This window comes from Balaenoptera borealis, assembly GCF_965194805.1.
Source record: "Balaenoptera borealis genome assembly, chromosome: 10".
NCBI lineage: Eukaryota > Metazoa > Chordata > Mammalia > Artiodactyla > Balaenopteridae > Balaenoptera > Balaenoptera borealis.
Window position 1 is genome coordinate 10737353 of NC_138874.1, and position 18467 is coordinate 10755819.

General features: G+C 48.9%; 1 protein-coding gene and 1 long non-coding RNA gene across 4 annotated transcripts in view; both read left to right on the forward strand.

Annotated features, from left to right (window-relative positions):
• Positions 1-18467, forward strand: part of LOC309635882 (uncharacterized protein) — a 277308-nt gene that overhangs the window by 107075 nt on the left and 151766 nt on the right. The window lies entirely within an intron of this gene.
• Positions 3456-8419, forward strand: LOC309635713. The gene is made up of 2 exons (XR_014248977.1): positions 3456-4628; positions 4665-8419. It is a non-coding gene; the product is annotated as an uncharacterized lncRNA (long non-coding RNA).

Genomic DNA, 18467 nt, shown 5'->3' on the forward strand with positions numbered 1-18467 from the left:
TCAGGGGATGAGTGGTGGTGTTGGCCGTTGACAGTCAGGTGTACTCTTTCAGTTGGATTTCGGAAGGTAAGGCAGAGTGTGTGTGCATGCGGCTGTCCCAGCTGGTGGAGAGAGCTGGTGGCTGGTAGAAGGGGTGGTGGAAATTGGGCTCAGAACCCAGTGGTGACAACTGGAGCCCCTGCCGCAGGATTCTTGTGGGAAGGCACCCCTGTCTCAGAGATGGATTGTTCAGTTCACATCAGCAATGTCCAGGTGGCCGGAACCCAGGCCTCTGTGTCAAAGAATTAAAAAAAAAAAAAAAAATCCCTTCTCCCTTGAGGATCTAGATAGAACCACTGCTTTCCTTTCTTCCCTTCAGCCCCTGTCCCCTTCCCTCGGGAACTGTGCAGGGGCAGAGAGTTTTTCTGTCCCAAGAGTCGGATTATATTGCCCGTCTCTAGAATAATCTTGCTCCTCCTTTTCAAAATAAAGCTAATGAAGTTATTCTTCTTTTTGTCCTCTTTGTCTGAGACCATGGGAACCTTATTCTGCACCTGTCTTTTTCACTAGAGCTCCCTCCGACCTCTTTAGGGACCGAGCCCTTTCTCTTTCCTCTTGCCCCAGCCTTCCTATGGGGCTTCTCTCATGGAGCTGGGGTTCTGACACTTTAATTTTTCCCTAAAAAAGGGGAAAAGCCTCCGTAAATTGAACCTTAGCTAACTAATAATACAGTTTGGTTTGCTGTCCTTTCATCTGCTAGAGCGTTTTTTTTTTTTTTTTTTGAGTCTTCTGTAGACCACTAGTCCTGTGAAATATTCTGCCCCCAAAAGAATTTCATGGTCAAACCAATTTTGGACATCTTGCATATTAAATGTTCAGAGAAATCCTGCAGTCAAAATTTACATAATTCTGTTTTATCCAAGATTTCTCATACTTACTTGGCCACGAAATGGTTTTCTGCAGAATACATATTAGGAGATTTCTACCTGTGAAGCCTTCAATGTACTGGAAAAGGTAGTCATCCCTGCTTAACATCTGGATCCAATGGAACCTTTAAAAAATATTTCTCAGTCATTGTACAAATAATCTGTAGAATTAAGAGTGAAAAACAACTCTACTAGAAATTTAGACACTAGAATTGAACACAAAAAGTCTACATATTTCTTCCATATTTTCCTGATGTTGAATGTAATACCCTTTGAATGCAACTAATTGCCTCTCGGCTGCCATGCATGAGTCTGGAACATTGTCCTGTAAACACTGACTCAGACTTCAAACATATCTCTAGTAAGTTCTAGCTTGTCATTGCTTCTGCATCTTCTTCTTGCACTTGCATCGTCAAAACATGAGAAAAAAAATTGAAACCTTCAATATCACGTGATTTTGAGGAAGAGAGGATGGCCATCTTCTTTGCTTCATAATTGCAAAGAATTTTCATTTTTAGATTTATAAACCAATTAAGATGATCAGTCTAACAAGTTTCTCTATTTCCTTCCAGTCATCTTTGTACACACTTCTGCCTTCAGCATTTCTCCATGCAAGTAAATTTTCAGTGCATAGACATCATAAAAGATGAAAGAACACTCCCAAACATCCTTTTAGCAAATGAAATGGTCCAGGTTCCTGTGACAAAATATCGCATGATCAAGTCTTTCTCCTTTGAATGGCTGATTGAATGGGAATATTGCCATATTTCCTTCTGGTCCATAAAAATATATAATTCACCCATCAAATTTTGAGTTTGAGAAAATTCGTCACAGATATTGTTATCTAAAGACTTATCGTCTGAGGTTTCATGCATATTATCAATTTCATCATTGTCATTAGAGCACAGAGACCTGCTGCCTCTGTCTTCATCTTCTGATTCATCTAAGAGTTGTGAAACATCTTCCTTTATTTTTTTTTCTTTGCCATTATAAACAAAAAGTAGAAAAAGTCTCAATTTCCAACTGTGTTCAATGCAAGCTACAAAGATGGTATGTCCAGTCTTCTTTTGTACCTTCTTAAAGATGATGCCATACATTTGGCAATGCAATAGGAAAACTGAGAATGATGCAGTTGTGATGATTTATCTCACTATTGCATTATCCTCTTAATCTAGGTCATTCCATCATTCTTCTTCTACTTCTTTTCCTCATATTGTTCAGAATAATTATGAGTAACGGTGAAGTAGCAAACATGTTTCAAGATATGGGAAAAATAAGCACCCTAAGATCCCCAAATATAACTTAGATGTATAAAAGGGTCCAATGGATGCTATGATCATTACAATATAGGATTAATCTTAATCTTTTAAGAAAAATAAGTCATTCTTTTTTCCTTTGGAAAACCCCTAATAAAGAATAAAAATTAAGTAATACCAATCCTTACCAAAAAAAAATAGAACTGCTCAAAAAAGAAACTCAAAAGTTAAAATTGGATCTAACACAGAGGAGCCAAGGTGGGCACCAGCCTGACCAGGATGACTTGCATGTGGGGAGGGGTGGAGGGGAGCTGCAGCCCTAACCCCTAGCCCATGGGGCAAAGCCAGCAAGTCAAGCTGTGAGGTCACATGAGCCACAGCGTGGCTGGCGAGACACTGGCTGGGAGTCACCATCTGAGGCCCTGAGGGGCTGTGGGGAGCCCAGACCTAGTACAAGAATGCAGAGCCTCTCAAAGATTTAAATCCCTGGGTCTCCAAGGTTTTATCTTCCAGGCCCCATCAGGGAAAGAGTGAGAGGAAGCCAACACTTAGACTTAGCTCTGATGTGTGTGGCCAAGATTAGCCGCTGCTGGGATGTGGGCACTATAGGGGCAGGGCATTGGGTTGGGGGTCCCGAGAGAGGACCTTGTTGTTGTTTCCAAAAATTTTTTTAAATTTTTGGCTGCGGTGGGTCTTCGTCGCTGCACGCAGGCTTTTCTCTAGTTGCGGCGAGCGGGGGCTACTCTTCATTGCGGTGTGCAGGCTTCTCACTGCGGTGGCTTCTCTTGTTGTGGAGCTCGGGCTCTAGGCACATGGGCTTCAGTAGTTGTGGCACGTGGACTCAGTAGTTGTGGCTCGCGGGCTCTAGAGCGCAGGCTCAGTAGTTGTGGTGCACGGGCTTTGTTGCTCCGTGGCATGTGGGATCCTCCCGGACCAGGGGTCAAACCCGTGTCCCCTGCATTGGCAGGCGGATTCTTAACCACTGTGCCACCAGGGAAGCCCTCCCCACCCAGAGAGGACTTTGGTTAGTCCTATTAAGATTCCTCTCACCCGTCCCCCTTGGGCACAAGAAGGCGGAAAGTGAAGAATAATATCACACCCTCCTCACGCTTCAAGGCTCAGCCCCCGTTCTAGCCTTGAAGCCATCCAGACCCTCCAGCTCCTAGTAAGGGCCTCCTCACAGTGGGGAGGCCCTTCTGGGATAAAGCCAGGCCAGCACAGTTGCCTACCCCCTAAGCCCCTGGAAACCACGCAGACCCGCTTCTGCTGCCTCCGATACCAAAGAGGCAGTGACCAAAGAGACCCTCCATCAGGCAGGGCCAGCACTCTCCGGAAGCCCTCGGGCCCTGGCACGGTCCTTGGGCCCCGTTAGGAGCCCGCACGTGGGTATGGAGGGCACGAACATTGCTGTGCTCTAGCACACAGGGTGTGGACCCATGTAGTCTGTGCACACGTGGGCCATTGTCTTGCCTCAAGGAGCTGACTTATTACTTGGGGAGATGCAGCCCCATGAAAGAAAAATTCATACTACAGTAAACGATGTTGGGAGAGATGAACCCTTCTCTTCTTGTTCCTCTCAAACCCATCTGGGATTTCTGAAAGGTCCCGTTGGCTCCTTGCTGATATCTTCACTGGGCAGGGGATGGGGAGAGGGTAGAGGGGGCACCTAGGAGGGAACTTTCCCATCTACTTCCCAAGTGTTTCTAAGCTGTGCTCATGTGGATTCCCTTCTGCCTACTGTTAACCAACAATTTCCTTTTGGGTAGATAAATAACGATTCTTTGTCACCACCCAATATTCCCTGTCCCCTCCTCACCCCCTGGGCTCTCACATAAACCTGAACCTCGAGGAGTTCAGCTGTTGATGTGAAGGCCACCCTTTGGTATTCTAAGAGAAAGCTTCTAGTTCTCAATACCACAGCCTGGCTTTTGCAAATCAAGAGCACTTTGGTTTTCAGAGTTTTGTTTCAGCTAGAGGTGGACAAAGTCTCCTTGAGAGCTGGAGAACCAAGAACTTGAACTTGGAGCGCACAGTGTGGGGAAAGCCATCCTGCCCCTAGGGCATGGGGGAGGGGCCAGCAGGCCACCGCCAGTGGCGGGGAAGATCAGCTCGGGCGGTCCTAGGGGTCACCACTCATCACAGACTTCACAGATGTGTTGTGTCTACTGTGACAGAGATCTGAGAGGTAGCCTTTGGAGGAAGGGGAAACTTCTTCTGAATTTGAAAATGAGCTGGTGAAGGGAAGAACAGGAAACAGTCATCTCTTAATGCCTTAGAATACTGTCCCACTGTCCTCATGCAACATTCGAGAGCCATGGGATTTCAGGGAGAGATCGTGGTTGACGAGTGGGAAGGTTACAGAGGGGGATGCGCTTGCACTGGGGTTTGAAGTAGAGCTGAGCAGGCAGGTTAGAGGGAGAGGAATGTCTGGGTGGGGTTATGACGTGAATAAAGGGGTTTGGGAGAGGTGCTCACGGAGTGAATGAGGATGCTGAGGGAAGAGACGCTCACGGAGTGAGCGAGGATGCTGAGCCTTTGTGTTGGGAGGACACAAGAGGAGCTAGGAAAGGTGGTCTGGGCGGGTTGAGGAGTCCCTGAAGGCCAGGCTAGAGACGAGGTCACTGGAGCGGGTGGTGGAGGAGGGCAGCATTACAGAGGGGAGGCCCTTCTAGGATGAGCCCAAGTCAACACAGGGCCTCGCACAGTGGGTGTCAGTGGACGTGGGAGAGGGGAGGCCTGACCGAGGGGACTCTCTGAGGGCGAACGGGCGGGACTCTAGGGCTGTGAGAGGTGCTAACGTGGCTGTGAGCGGAATGGGGAGGCCGGAGGGGAACCGTCTGTGGGACCTTCGGGTGCTGATACCCAGGGGCAGCCGGTGTCAGGCCGTGGAGGACAGCTGAGCAGTCAGGGCCGTGGTGCGTGTCCAGGAGCCATCTTCACAGTGGTGACCCTGCCCCGGGGTGAGGCTGGGGGAGGAAGGCACCTAGGCAGGAGACCAGAGCAGCCTGGGAAAGCCCATGGTGGGCGTCACCTCACACGCACACGAAACGTTTTTCAGATTTGAAGTGGTTGGTGTGCATGGCTCTGAACTTGTGGAACGGGCTGGTGATTTCTCATTGTTCTGTGATGTTGGTTTCAGTTTTGTAATGAGTGTTCATGAAAAAAACTGGCACAGTGAACATCCCGGGGGCCAAATCTCTCTCTCAGGGTTGTCTATTGACCTTGAACTCCGAGTGTCTCCCCGTCTCCCGTCCTGACACCTGCACCTGGGCCTCCCTGACCTCTAGGAGGGTCGCACACCCGGCTGGAGATTTTCCACGCAGCTCTGGTGATTTACATTTCTGGTATCACAGACTTACGAACGAGTGCTCGGGGAATGGTGATTTTTGGAGGTGCACCCCCCCCAGCAACGGTTGTGTTTCTGGGCTGATGAGTCAAGATGTCTGGGTGGGTGGGTGATGAGATTGTGTCTTTTTTCTTTGGCATGAGATCTCTTCCAAGTAAATGAATAGGCTACTTTCAGAAACACTGCAGTGGGAGGAATGGACGCACATGTGTTTGCTCTGGGCTCTGGGGTTCTTGTGCGTCCCCGCCATCATTTTCATGCACTCCCCTCCAGCAACCCCGCCACACTAATTGTGAGAACCATGAAAACCATCGGCCAAAGACTCACCACACTTCCTCCCTTGAGCGCTTCCGACAGCCAGCAAAAATCAATAAATTAGGATAAAGAAAATGACATTTGGCTTTGTCTGGGCTCTCCCATCAGTGTGCTACTGTCGCCTTGGTGTTGAATGGAAATTGTTTCCTCCCCCCTCTAAACTTACAGACTGTGTTTCCTGCTTTCCTGTTAGTGTCTACTCTCACTCAGACACTTCTGACACTTACTGATCGACTTATTTTTTAAACCACAGTTTTTGAAAAGTTGAACACACACACACACACACACATACACATACTCACAGGGGAAAAAAAAAACATACAAAACAACAAACCCTGTTTAAGAGCTGACTAAGCACTAAGGCTGGCCCTCCAAAAGCAAGGGGCCATGACAAAAATTCTCAGTTTAGCTGACTTACACAGCTTGAATTTTTAATAGTTCACAACTCTATGTAAGCTGTTAGCACTTTGTTTTCTAGAGGATGGATATCTCACATGGTTCTTCCATCAAGACACATCATCTCCATTTGAGAGAAAAGCAAACACTCCTGTTGCAGGAAAGAAAGGTCCAGTGGCCGAGTGGGTTGGTCCCCAAATCAGGCAGCGCGGAGCCAGGCATCTGGGCACGGCTTTGGATGCTGAAGGGCTGGGCCAGGGCCTTTGGCCTCGTCTTTCTGTCTGCCCTGATGGTCACTAAATGTCCAGAGCAGGAGAACAAAACATTTTTGAGGAGGTCATCTTGGGTACAAATTCCAGGACTATTGTTAACGCTGTCCTGGCACAAGTGTGAAGTTTTCTCCCAGTGGAGTATTTGATTTAAGATAAAGCAGTGCAGCCCGAAGTTGGCCGTGAGGTCGGGACCCATACAACCAGCCTCACTTCTCAACAGGAACCTTGGTTTCTGCTTCTGGGCCTCAGGATTTGCTCAACGAGCCCTGCACACTTTGAGGGCTCTGGATGAGATTTCTCTGTGAGGTGCTGATCCCAGGAATGAGCTGACAGGTTTGTAAAGAGGTCGCTGGTACCCGCTGCATTTTGTGCTGTGTTTGCTCAGAGGAAAGAGTGCACACTTGTTAGATAATGAGGAGTGATTCTTGCCCACCAGTGAGGCCAACTCCAGAGAGCTTCTGGACCTTGAGAACGCATATGCTCAGCGTTCACCAGTGGACTGGGGACCCTGCTGTCCCCGGCAGACAAGGCCAGGGCCCGCCTTCTAGGGGCCTACTGCCTAGGGCAGGGCTGTGGACATGTTCTGCAAAGGGCCAGATAGTAAATATTTCCTGCTTTGAGGTTCATATGAACTTGGTCATTGTAGTGTGAAAGTAGCCACAGGTGAACGGCATGCTGTGTTCCAATAAAACTTTATTTACAAAAATGTGCTGGCTGGGTCTGGCCCATTTGTAAACTGCCCAGATTTTTCCTAGGAGTTTCTGAAGGGCAGGAACAAGTTCTTTTGTTTTTTTTTTTTCTTTCTTTTTGTAAAGTTATTGAAGTATGGTTGATTTACAATGTTGTGTTAATTTCTGCTGTACAGCAAAGTGACTCAGTTATACATATATCTATTCTTGTTCATACCCTTTTCCATTATGGTTTATCACAGGATATTGAATATAGTTCCCTGTGCTATACTGTAGGACCTTGTTGTTTATCCATTCTATATATACTAGTTTGCACCTGCTAACCCTAAACTCCCAATCCATCCCTCTCCCACCCCTCTCCCCCTTGGCAACCACAAGTCTGAGGAACAAGTTCTTATTCATGTTTGTCTCCCTAGTGACTAACGTGGAGCCTGATTCATGGTGGGCCTTCAGGGGTGTAAGCTGAGTAATACGCCATGAAGATCTTCCAAGGAAAATGCTGTGGGTCTCTAGGTATATTTATAATTCCCACCTTGAGCTGCACTTGGAGTCATGATACTAGATTGTTTAACATAAAGGACCCTAACCTGCTATATAGCACAGGGAACTCTACTGAAAACTGTGTAGTGGCCCATACGGAAAAGAATCTAAAAAAAAACAAAAGTTGATATATCTATATGTATAACTGAATCACTTTGCTGTACAACTGAAACTAGCACAACATTGTAAATTAACTATACTCCAATAAAAATTAAAAAAAAAATAAAGGACCCCAGTATATCACACACACACATACACACACACACACACACATAGGTATCTTACAAGTAACCTCTCAGGTATATGGGCAGTTTATATTCCAATTCTGTTGTCCTTCCAACTCCCTCCCTTCCTTACCCCTCTCTCTTTCTCCCTCTTTTCCTCTTCTCCCTTCTGTCATCTCTTTCCCTAAATATTTATTATGCATCTTCTTTGTACCAGGCACTATGCTAGGCTCTAGAAAACATATAGTAACCAAGACATAACATCTGCCTGCAGGGAAATTATAGTCCAGTAGCTGAACCCAAAGAAAGAAAAAATAAAGGCAGAATTTAATGTAATGAAACACAAATATAAAATAGGACTTATCAATAAAACCCAAAGTTGGATTCTTTGGAAAAGTAATAAAATTGATTTTTAAAAAAAAACCCTAAAATTTTAGCAAGATTGAGCAAGAGAAAAAAATAAAAAAGAAAGAAAAGGTAAAAATAATCCATGTCAGGCATGATAAGGAGACATCACAACAGAGCCCACCTTCATTAAGGATCATAAGAAGATATTATGAACAATTTTATGCCCATACATTTGAAAATTTAGATAAACGGGTAAATTCCTAAAAAATACAATTTATCAAAAGTGACATACTGTATAGCACAGGGAACTATACTCAGTATTTTGTAACAACCTATAAGGGAAAATAATCTGAAAAAGGATATATATATATATATATATATATATATATATATATATATATATATATATATATATATATGAATCACTATGTTCTTCAGCTGAAACTAACATATTGTAAATCAACTATATATACTTCAATGAAAAGAACTTACAAAAGAAAAAAATATGAATCTTAACTAGTCCAATAATTATTAAATAGATTGAATCCTTAATTTAAAATCTTTCCACAAAGAAAACCCTAGACTCGGAGGTAATACCCTCAGAAATGCATGCACGAATGCACTAGTTTATAAACACAGTGTATAAGAATGATCACAGCAGCACTATTTGCACTAGCCTTAAACTGGGATCAACCCAAATGTCCATCACAAGCAGAGCAGATGAGGAAAAAACAAAGCCGTGAAACATTGGCCCGCTTGCCCTGAAGCAGGGTACAGAGATAGTGGTTCTGTGGTGCTGGAAAAGGTTCTCGTTGGAGAAATGCTGCTGATTGGAGTCTTGAGAGAGAGAGGTGCTGGTGGGTTTGTTGGGAGGGTGGGGAGGGAGCAGGGTGGGCAGGGACACTTGAGCCGGAGATGACAGGATGTATTTGGGAATGACAGGCACTTAACATAGCCGGAGATTAGGAGCAAGGGCAGGGCGAGGCTGGAGGTGATTCTTGATGGGCCAGGGAGAGCCACTGAAGGGTTTAAGCTGGGAAATAGTAGGACCAGAGCTTTCTGTTTTAGAGGGACACTCTGGTGGCTTTATTGAGGCTGGATGAAAACCAAGCCAGGAGGGAGGATTGGAGAGACATACAAGGTCAGACAAGAGGGGCTGAGGCCAGGGATGGTGCAGTTTCAGCAGAGGGTAGAGAGGAGGGGGTGGAAACAAAAACATTACTAAGGTTGAATGTATATGACTTGGAGACATTCAGGGGTGAGGGAGGGGGGGGGTGCAGGACAGCCCTCAGGTCGCTGGTTTCGGTGGACTGGTGGCTAGGGATCCCATCCTCTGGGAAGGGGTTGGGGAAGAGGAGGAGTTAGGTTTGGGGCCTGTTGAGTGTGAGAACCCATTGTCCAGTAGGAAGCTGGGCATTTGGATGTGGGGCCCAGAGGTGAAATCTGCGCCGGGCAGATCGGCCGTGAAAAGCAGTAGGTGATGCGAGTGGAGGGAGAAATCTCTGGCCAGCACCCACGTATCCGACAGTCGTGGGCTGTGGTGGGAAGGTTCCTATTGGGAAGAAAGCACAAGTCCTTCCTTTGAAGTTGTCTGCATGTGCTGGAGCAGAAATTGTCACCCTGGCCGAGGGAGGGCTCCAGGGGAATGGAGAGCCCCTGGATGGGGGGACCCACGGACAGAAGGAAAACATGCCCTTCCATGCTAGGTGTCTCCCGCCTCCAGCATTGGTATCCATTAACTGGACCTCTCTCCAGGCTTCTTGCTTCCTTAAACAATAAGGAATTAGGGCCATCGGGTTCCTGATGTTGAAACAAAGTGTGCTTTTTGTATCATTGGCCCCATAAGGATTACAAAGCTTCAGAATGACTTTTCTTGTCTGGGAATGACACAACTCATGGGGACCCTTTTCCTTCAAACTCAGAAACTTGACAGTTTCTATAGTTGTGTCAGCCTCAGGTTTGAAAACCGTTCTGCACATGTGCAGTCCTGTGTGGTTTTCGGTTTACAGGACAGAGGCAGGAACATGTGTCTATTGTTTCGGTGAACTTTATGATCAAAGTCTATGTTATTGATCGTAGGTATTTTGAAGGAAAAGAGGAGGTAAGTCCCCATTTGGGGGACAGAAAACTAAGCTAAACGGACAGTTTAAAAACAGAAAGAAAGTAACCCAAGGAGACTAGATCAGACAACTTTGGAAAAGTATAGTGCAGGGGCAACCTTTGTTTAAATAAATCTTACTGAGGAACCCAGTAACTAACACAGGTCAGTGCTGAGCTGCTCGGGACCCTGGAGCCCACACCTGTAGGTCTCCCAACCCCTTTTCCCACCACCCCCTGCTCCCCGGGCTCTACCCTGGGACGATCGCTAGCAGGTCACCATGGTCTGTGTCTGTCCTGCTCAGTTTGCCCAGTACCCATGGGGTGGCGTATCCGGGCTCATCACTCACATCTCTCAGTCGAGGAGACCTGACACACAGCCCGTTCATCGGCCGGCTGCTCCCGTCTGACCCTTATGTCACAGAGAGGCCACTGGCTCTTTTCTGTTTCCACGAAATATTCCAGCCCATGTAGTTTTTCACCGGGGGCTTGGTCCCAAGGCCTCTGGCTTGAGTCGACCTGACATCCTGTGTCAGAAGGGGACAGTCGGCTCTGGCTTTGAGAGGAAGGAAGCCTAGAGATGTGTGTATGGTCTGCGTGTGTGTGGGTGCTGGGTCCCCTTGGGGCCCCAGGCTCCACGTCCACGTGCTTCCTTGGGTGCAAGGGAAAGAGGACAGAGGTGGGTGGGGAGTAGGGGCCCCAGGGGCCCAGATCTGGAGGAATTGCTGAGCCATTAACTCTGAAAGTCTTCGAGGGAGTGGGTGATTAGCACGCAAAGGGCACCCATAATTCATATCAATAAACCTTACAAAAGGCATGACCACTCTGGAATTTGCTTTTTAACCCAGTAAGGTAGATTCAGGAACTCAGCAACATGAGGATGTTCGTTCAGAGGTCAAGGTCTGGCTGAACCACTCCAGGTCACCTCAGCTAGCTCTGCGGCTGGTCACCACTTCCTGCTGACAATAGCAAGCGTTCACGGGGCACTTAAGGGCGGCCACGCATTGTCGTGTTCAGACCTCAGGTCCACGCCTGAACTGACATGGAGGGCAAGCAGGGCAATCACAGCTAGTACGCGCCCGCGGGCACTCAGGGCGTGCTGGACACCGTTCTGGCGCGTTCAGTGCCTCATCTCATTTCATCCTCACAGCACCCCCGAGAGGCAGAGGCTGTGGTTACACCAGAGGCTGGATAAAAGCAATGGTGAGCATTGATTTATTGGTATGGGCTCACCATGCCATAGGTTCTGGTTTAAGCCCCTGACCTGCACTGGTCCTGGTTGAGCTCCGGACGAATGGGAGGATCTGAGAGAGTGGTGACCATGGCAGCGGCAAGCAACAGGGGTGAGAGCTGAGCAGGAAAGAGGCTTCAGGTGTTAGGGCCAGGGTGGAGCCCAGCAGAGAGCAGAACAGCGGGGGGCGGTGGGGGGGGGCGGTGAGCCCAGGCTGGCCAGGCCCAGGGCACAAGGCAGCAGCTGTGGTTCCCGGGGACCTCGAGCAGGGAAGCTCTCACCCACCCCCAGCAGCTATACTTTGCATCCCCGTACAGAAATGCTACAGGTTTCCCATTGAAGTTGGGAGAAGTGTGGGTTTATTAGGTCGTTTCCTAACCCCAGGAAAACTCAATTACAGATCTGTGAAGCACATTCTCTCTCTCTCCTGGTGAATTCGATGGGGCTAAGGCAGGCAGAGAACAGGAGGACCACCATGCAAAAAGCTGTGTTCAGAATCATCCCTCCCGACCTCACTCGTTGCTCGGCCCCAAAGGATGAGAGAAGCCGGACCAGCACGAGGCTTAGGGAAGCCAGAGATGTTCTCGGGGTTATCTTGTGGTTTTGGCATTTTCAGTTTAAGTTTCTTGGGTTCAACTCCCTTGTTTATATACTTTCCTATGTAGGGAAATGATCCTGTTAGATATTTTCAGGGATCAGAAGGAACTGAGCTTCCAGTTGGTGAACAGAAAACGTGGCTGCAAAAGGAATGAAGGATGCTCTAGATTCCAGCTTCCAAGCTGGCAAGTCCAGCTCCTTGTTTGGGACTCAGGGCTGGGGCAGGACGCAGCCTAGGTGTCCCTTGAGGCAGTGCCTAGATGTCAATCGGCCAAAAGACATAGCTCCTGAGGAAGGAGGCTGATGAGCAAGCAGGTGACCGCATGAGTCTGTGACAACTCACTTTGCCACGAAGACTGGGAGAAAGTCACTTCCCTCAAAGGCGCATCGGCAAGCTGTCTGCCGTCTGCACCCCAGGCGATGCCGCCGAGAAGCGCCAAGGATACAGGCGAGGGAATTCGCAGTGTGTCTTTTCATACTAGGTCTTGATCAACATTGCATGAAGGTGAGGAGAGAGAAGGCAGAGCTGCCCAGGTAAATCAGAGGGAGCTTGTGCAGGCCGGGGGGGGGCACGGAGGGAGCTTCCCCACAGCGTGCCTGGAACCTGGGAAGGTGGGAGAGGAGCATGGCCAGAGCCAGCGGGCTCCCGGGGGAGATAGAGAGAGTAAGGGTGCGCAGGGGGCTAGTGGGGAAGGGCGGGCAGGCGCTCAGGTGGGGGGAAGCTTGGGCTGCCCCACAGTGGGACTTAGGAACCAGCAACAGGATGCAAGGAAGGACAGAGGGGACGGGGGCCTCTCTTCCCCTGAGAAGGAACAATGGTCATTCTTCTACTGGAGGCTGACCTTCCCTAAGAGAGGAAAGGCCTCCTGGGCGAGGGGAGGGAGCAGTTTAAGGAAAGGGAAGAAAGGGGCCCCAGACGCCTGTGCTGTGACCCAGGCAAGCAAGAGGCCTTTGGAACGGACTTGGAATTTGATATGCCCCGTCTCCAGCACGAAAGAGCCAGACCAGCTCCCGCTGATGGCTTTACCTGAGTGTGACTTCACGACTTTACGAGGCGCCACTGACTCAGCCGCCACCCCATCCACCCCCGCTCTGTGGCCTCCAAGGACCCCAAGCTGCAGGCCTGGATGGGTCGCCGCGAAGCTGCCCAGGGCAAGGGTCTCACATGCCGCGTCCTACGGTTCTTCTGCGAGACTTACCATCTATGCACACGGGAAGAAGGATTTCCCAGAAAAAATAAAGGAAGCTGGCCAATGTAATCAACTCACACAAACCCCTCCTCTTTCCAAATATGCCCCTATCTCCAAAACAATCAAAACGGCCCCATTAAATAACACTTGTTCAGTACAAAGGAAGTACAGCATGATGGGATTACAAACCGGTTCCAAGGAAAACATTCCCAATTGTTAGGCATGCAACAATGGACAAAAAAGCTGAATGGCATTTCCATGTGAGGACTGTCGTGCTTGGGGCAAGCCCTTGAGAGCGCTTGAGTACCCAGTCTGGGGGTCACCTGGCGGCTCTCCCACGGTCGGTGCCCCCAGGGAGGCCGTCCCTCCCCTGCATTGTGTCCAGAAGGGGTGGAACATGGCTGGGGCTTGGCACTCCTCACAGGCAAGAACTCACATGTCCACTGCCTGCACGCAGTGACTCGGACATTTTCAGCCATATCTGCCTCTGGTCTCAGCCCTCGGTCCCCTCAGTCGGGGCAGGCCCTTTGCCGACAGCGGCTGGTGGCACTGAGGACTTCAACTGACAGCAAGGAGGAGATGGTCGTCAGGGGCTAAAGGCAGCTGAGATGGGGGAGTCTTAATTTGTCACCAAAAGAAGGGTTTGGGGGATGTTAGTGACAGCAGTCTCCTCCCCTCTTATGGGCTGAATTGTGGACCCTCAAATTCATATGTTGTAGCTCCAAGCCCTGGCGTGACTGTATTTGGAGACAGGGCTTTTATAGAGGTCATTAAGGGTGGGGCCCTGATCCCATAGGGTTAGTGTCCCTAGACAAGAGACATCAGAGAGTGCTCTTCCTGTCTCTCTCACTCCCACTCTCCCCATGTGAGGACACAGCAGGAAGGCGGCCCTCTGCAAGCCAGGAATTGAACCCTCACCAGGAAGCTGATCTTGGACTTCCAGAACTGTGAGAAATAAGTGTTGGTTAAGCTGCCCAGTATTTTGTTATGACAGCCCACGCTAAGACATCATCCGAAGGGAAATCTGAAAGACAAAAGGCACCAGGAAGTCTGGGAGCAAATGGACCCTAAAGGCCATCTCAGGCATCCGCCCATCCAGCTGATGAGGGCTGCCCTCCCAAGACCCCACCGAGTCTTCACCCAGGGACCAGGCCTGTGAACTCGCTCCTGTGCCTGTGTGTCAGCTTTTGTGTTTCCTTTATTGATGCAGAAAAGCAGAACCCCAAGAAGAGTAGACCCTTCTTTCAGTCTTCACTGTGTCTGTTGGTGTGTACTCCTCCCCTTCGGGCAAAAGGTTGGTGTGACCATCGCAGGCCATGTCACATGGGGCCCTGTGAATCTTCAGGCAGGCGGTAAACAGCAGGGAGAGATAAATTCTTAATAAACAGAGTCCCATTTTTATGCAAATGCGCCTGCTGACAAAGAAGGAGGGAGCTAGAACTGCAAGATATTTATGACGGAGGGAAGCTGTTTGGAAACAGACGTTTTATGAGGCTCCCTCGAGGCACCAGCTGCTCTTTTAACATTTCTATTTCAGGGCTTTATGTAGGAAAGTGATTGCTCTATAAATAGCAGGGCAAACAAATTTGCGGGGGGTGGGGGGATGGGGGGGGTGGTGGTCACTGTGTGGGGAAGCTGGGGCCCAGAGCCCTGGGGGACCTTGAAACCCTGTCACCCAGCTTTTGGGGGCTTCTCAGGCTTGACACCTCCCTTCTTGGTGATCTTTGAGGAGTTCCAAATTCTTCTCCTTTTCGCAATACCTCCATGCCTGCCTCTGGACTACTTCCTATTTTTTTTTAACTTTTAAAATGTTTTTCTTTACTTTGTGTTTTGAAAGAAATTCATCCCTTAGAAAAGTTGCAAGATTATCCTGATAAGTGAAGTAAGTCAGACAGAGAAAGACAAATATCATATGATATTACTTATATGTGGATTCTAAAAAAATGATACAAATAACTTATTTACAAAACAGAAATAGACTCGGAGACATAGAAAACAAAGTTGTGGTTACCAAAGGGGATAGCGGTGTTGGGGGGATAAATTAGGAGTTTGGAATTAACAGATACACACTACTGTATATAAAATAGATAAACAACAAGGTCCTGCTGTAGAGCACAGGGAACTCTACTCAATATTTTGTAATAACCTATAAGGGAAAAGAATCTGAAAGAGCATATATATATGTGTGTGTGTGTGTGCGTGTGCGTGTGTGTGTGTATATATATATATGTATATATATATATATATATACACACATACTGGATCACTTTGCTGTACACATGAAACTAATGTAACATTGTAAATCAACTCTACCTCAATTTTGAAAAAGTTGCAAGAATACTACAAGGAGCACCTGTACGCCTTTCACACTGATTTACAAGTTCACATTGTGCTTCCTCCCTCCCTATGAATGTGTATTATTTGTATTTTTTGCTGAGCCATTTGGGATTATGTTGCAGACAACAGGGTTCTTCAGGAAGCGAGTATCTCCTAAGAAGAAGGATTTTCTCTTGTGTTACCACAATACGATGATCAATTTCACTACTGTGATCTAATATGAAGTCCACATTCACATCTTAACCAGCTGTCCCAATAATCTTGTTATAACATCCCCCGCTCCCCGCATGTATGATCTTGTCCAGAATCATTCGTCGCATTTCCTTGTCCTGTCTCGTTTAGTCTCCTTTAATCCCCAAGGATTCTATAGCCATTCTTTGATTTTCACGGCACTGATATTTGGTAGTGAGGATCTGAATAGGGAAGCAGCATGACCACGGGTGCAACAGAATAAGGGGTTTATCAGAGGATTTGTTTATTGCACCATCATGGGAGAAGCCGGGAGGTGAAACCCTGGAAGGGGACATTTGGGGGATCAGAGGAAGGTGCTAACTTGGGGCCACTCGGAGGAGCTGGGAGGATGTGGATGGAGGGTGGTACTCTGATGGGGCTTTGGGGCACGAGGTCTCTGTGGTTGAGCAGGGCGGGCAGCTGGGGAAGGGAGGGGACACAGAGCAGGGGAGAACGAGGACACCACGTCTGTCCCCATGGCACCCACCGGAGAAGCTGGTGCCTCCTCACAGAGCTGCATCCGCGCCTGGTCCAGACTTGGAGAAGCTGAAAGGAGATTCCGCAGCCACCCACGGCGTGGAGGTGGCCCGGCGACAGACCGCGGGAGCCTCTGTGAGCCCTACGAGCGCCGCGGCGGCGGCTCCACGTCCGCCATCCGGATTCTGTGCTCATTCTCCGCCCACCCGCGCCGCCACGCTTCCTCTGCACACGCTTCTCTCCTCCCGTGGAAGTGCGTCTGATGGACGTAGGACAGGTGAGCGTGCCTGCCCGCCGTCCTTCGGTGTCAGCCCCCTCACCAGGCTGAGTCCCAGCCCTGTGCCCTGTCGCTGCCCTTCTCGTGTTTACCTCCCCATCACGTTCCCTGGTCTTGGCTTCTCGTCCTTGTGAGATGAGAGGCATCGCTGGGAGGACAGGGCCCAGTCCGTCCTGTTTACAGCTCAGGAGCCAGTCCAGCACCTGGCACAGAGTCTTGACTCACAAAATAGCTGGACAGATGAAGGGATGAACTGGTGGCTCTGCCTTTCTGGAAACCAAGCTGCCCGGGTGATGACTTGTATGGTTAGGGTCTTGCGTTGAGCAGTGGCTTGGTGGATGGGCCATAGCAGATGGGACCCACCCACCATTTCCAGTGGCGACTTTGTTCTGAGACAGAACTGCTATAATTAGGGCAGGATTCAATTCCACAGCCCGGAAAATTCAATATAACAGTGGCTGAAACAAGATAGGCGTTTATTTCTCTCTCACATAAACTGCATCCGGAGGGAAGTGTCCGTGGCGTCCTTGGGGTCCCAGGGTCCCCTGACTCCCTACCCCACCCTCCCCAGGGAGTGGCCTTCTTCCTTCTGGTCCCCAATGGCTACACCCACTGTCAGGCAGCAGGAAGGACAACAGGACAGAAAAGAGACCGAAAGTGCAGCCACGGGCCACCTCTGCTTACACCCCACAAACTAGCACTTACTCACGGGGCCAAGGAGCGGCAAAGAGGCCAGAGCGTGATCTTATTCTGGGCAGCCGTGTGCCCAGGTTAAAATGCTGCTGCCGTGGAAGAAAAAAGAGTGGTCTTTCAGGCCCCCAGCCATCTTCGCCACAGTTGTGTTTGGGGGAAGGCCCTGTGTCTTGTTTTTCACTGTTTCACGTGCAGGATGGGCCCCATCTCTGCCAGGATGTTCATCTTTAGCTTCTCCTAGGAGCGGGGCAAGCTGACGGCTGTGTGTCATGATTGGATTGCTTGTGTTGAATGGCATGAGGGTGTCCACAATGCAAATACAAAAGTGCAGGGAGTAGGCCATCCTTCAGTGCGTTGGGACAAGCCCCCAAAACAAAAAAACCACCCAAAGCCCAAGCGCAGTTTATTAGAATGGAGAAAGGAGGCGGGTTGTGTGCCTTCGTACATTGGGGCCGTGGTTTCTTAGGGTGGCTCACTGGCCGTTTTTGCTGCAGTGTGATTGAAAGAGTGTGTTTACTGTAGGGTGGGAATTTTAAATCTCCTTTTAAAAGCATGATTCTCCTGGGAGCATGTCAGAGGCAGGGAAACTGCTCCCCAGAGAGCAGTTTCATAAGGACTCTAGCTGAGTTTATTTTGTTTTATTAAAGTATGCCCAGCTGAACATTTCCTCCTGTTCTCATGCCTTTGGACTTAGAGGGCAGAAAGTGAATTGGCCTCTGAACAATACAGCGGGCGGGATGTGAACCAGGGATACCCGCTTGCTCTGTTCAGAGGGTGAATCACCCTGATTCCAAGCAGTCCCTTTGGGGTGGGCAGGGGTAGGGGAGGGAGAAGCAAGTGCTTCTGGTAAAGGAAGTGTGTGGTTGTCTCAGCCAAATGGCACTTGAACATGAACTGCTGGTATTTATTCAAGTCGATTTCCCCACGTCCTCTATCCTGGGACCTGGACTATTCCTATTATAGCCGTCACTTCTAGTCTGTGGAATCTGACCCGCACGGGGTGTGTGCCGTTGTACTGGGTGTTACAGGGCTAGGGTTCATCTATT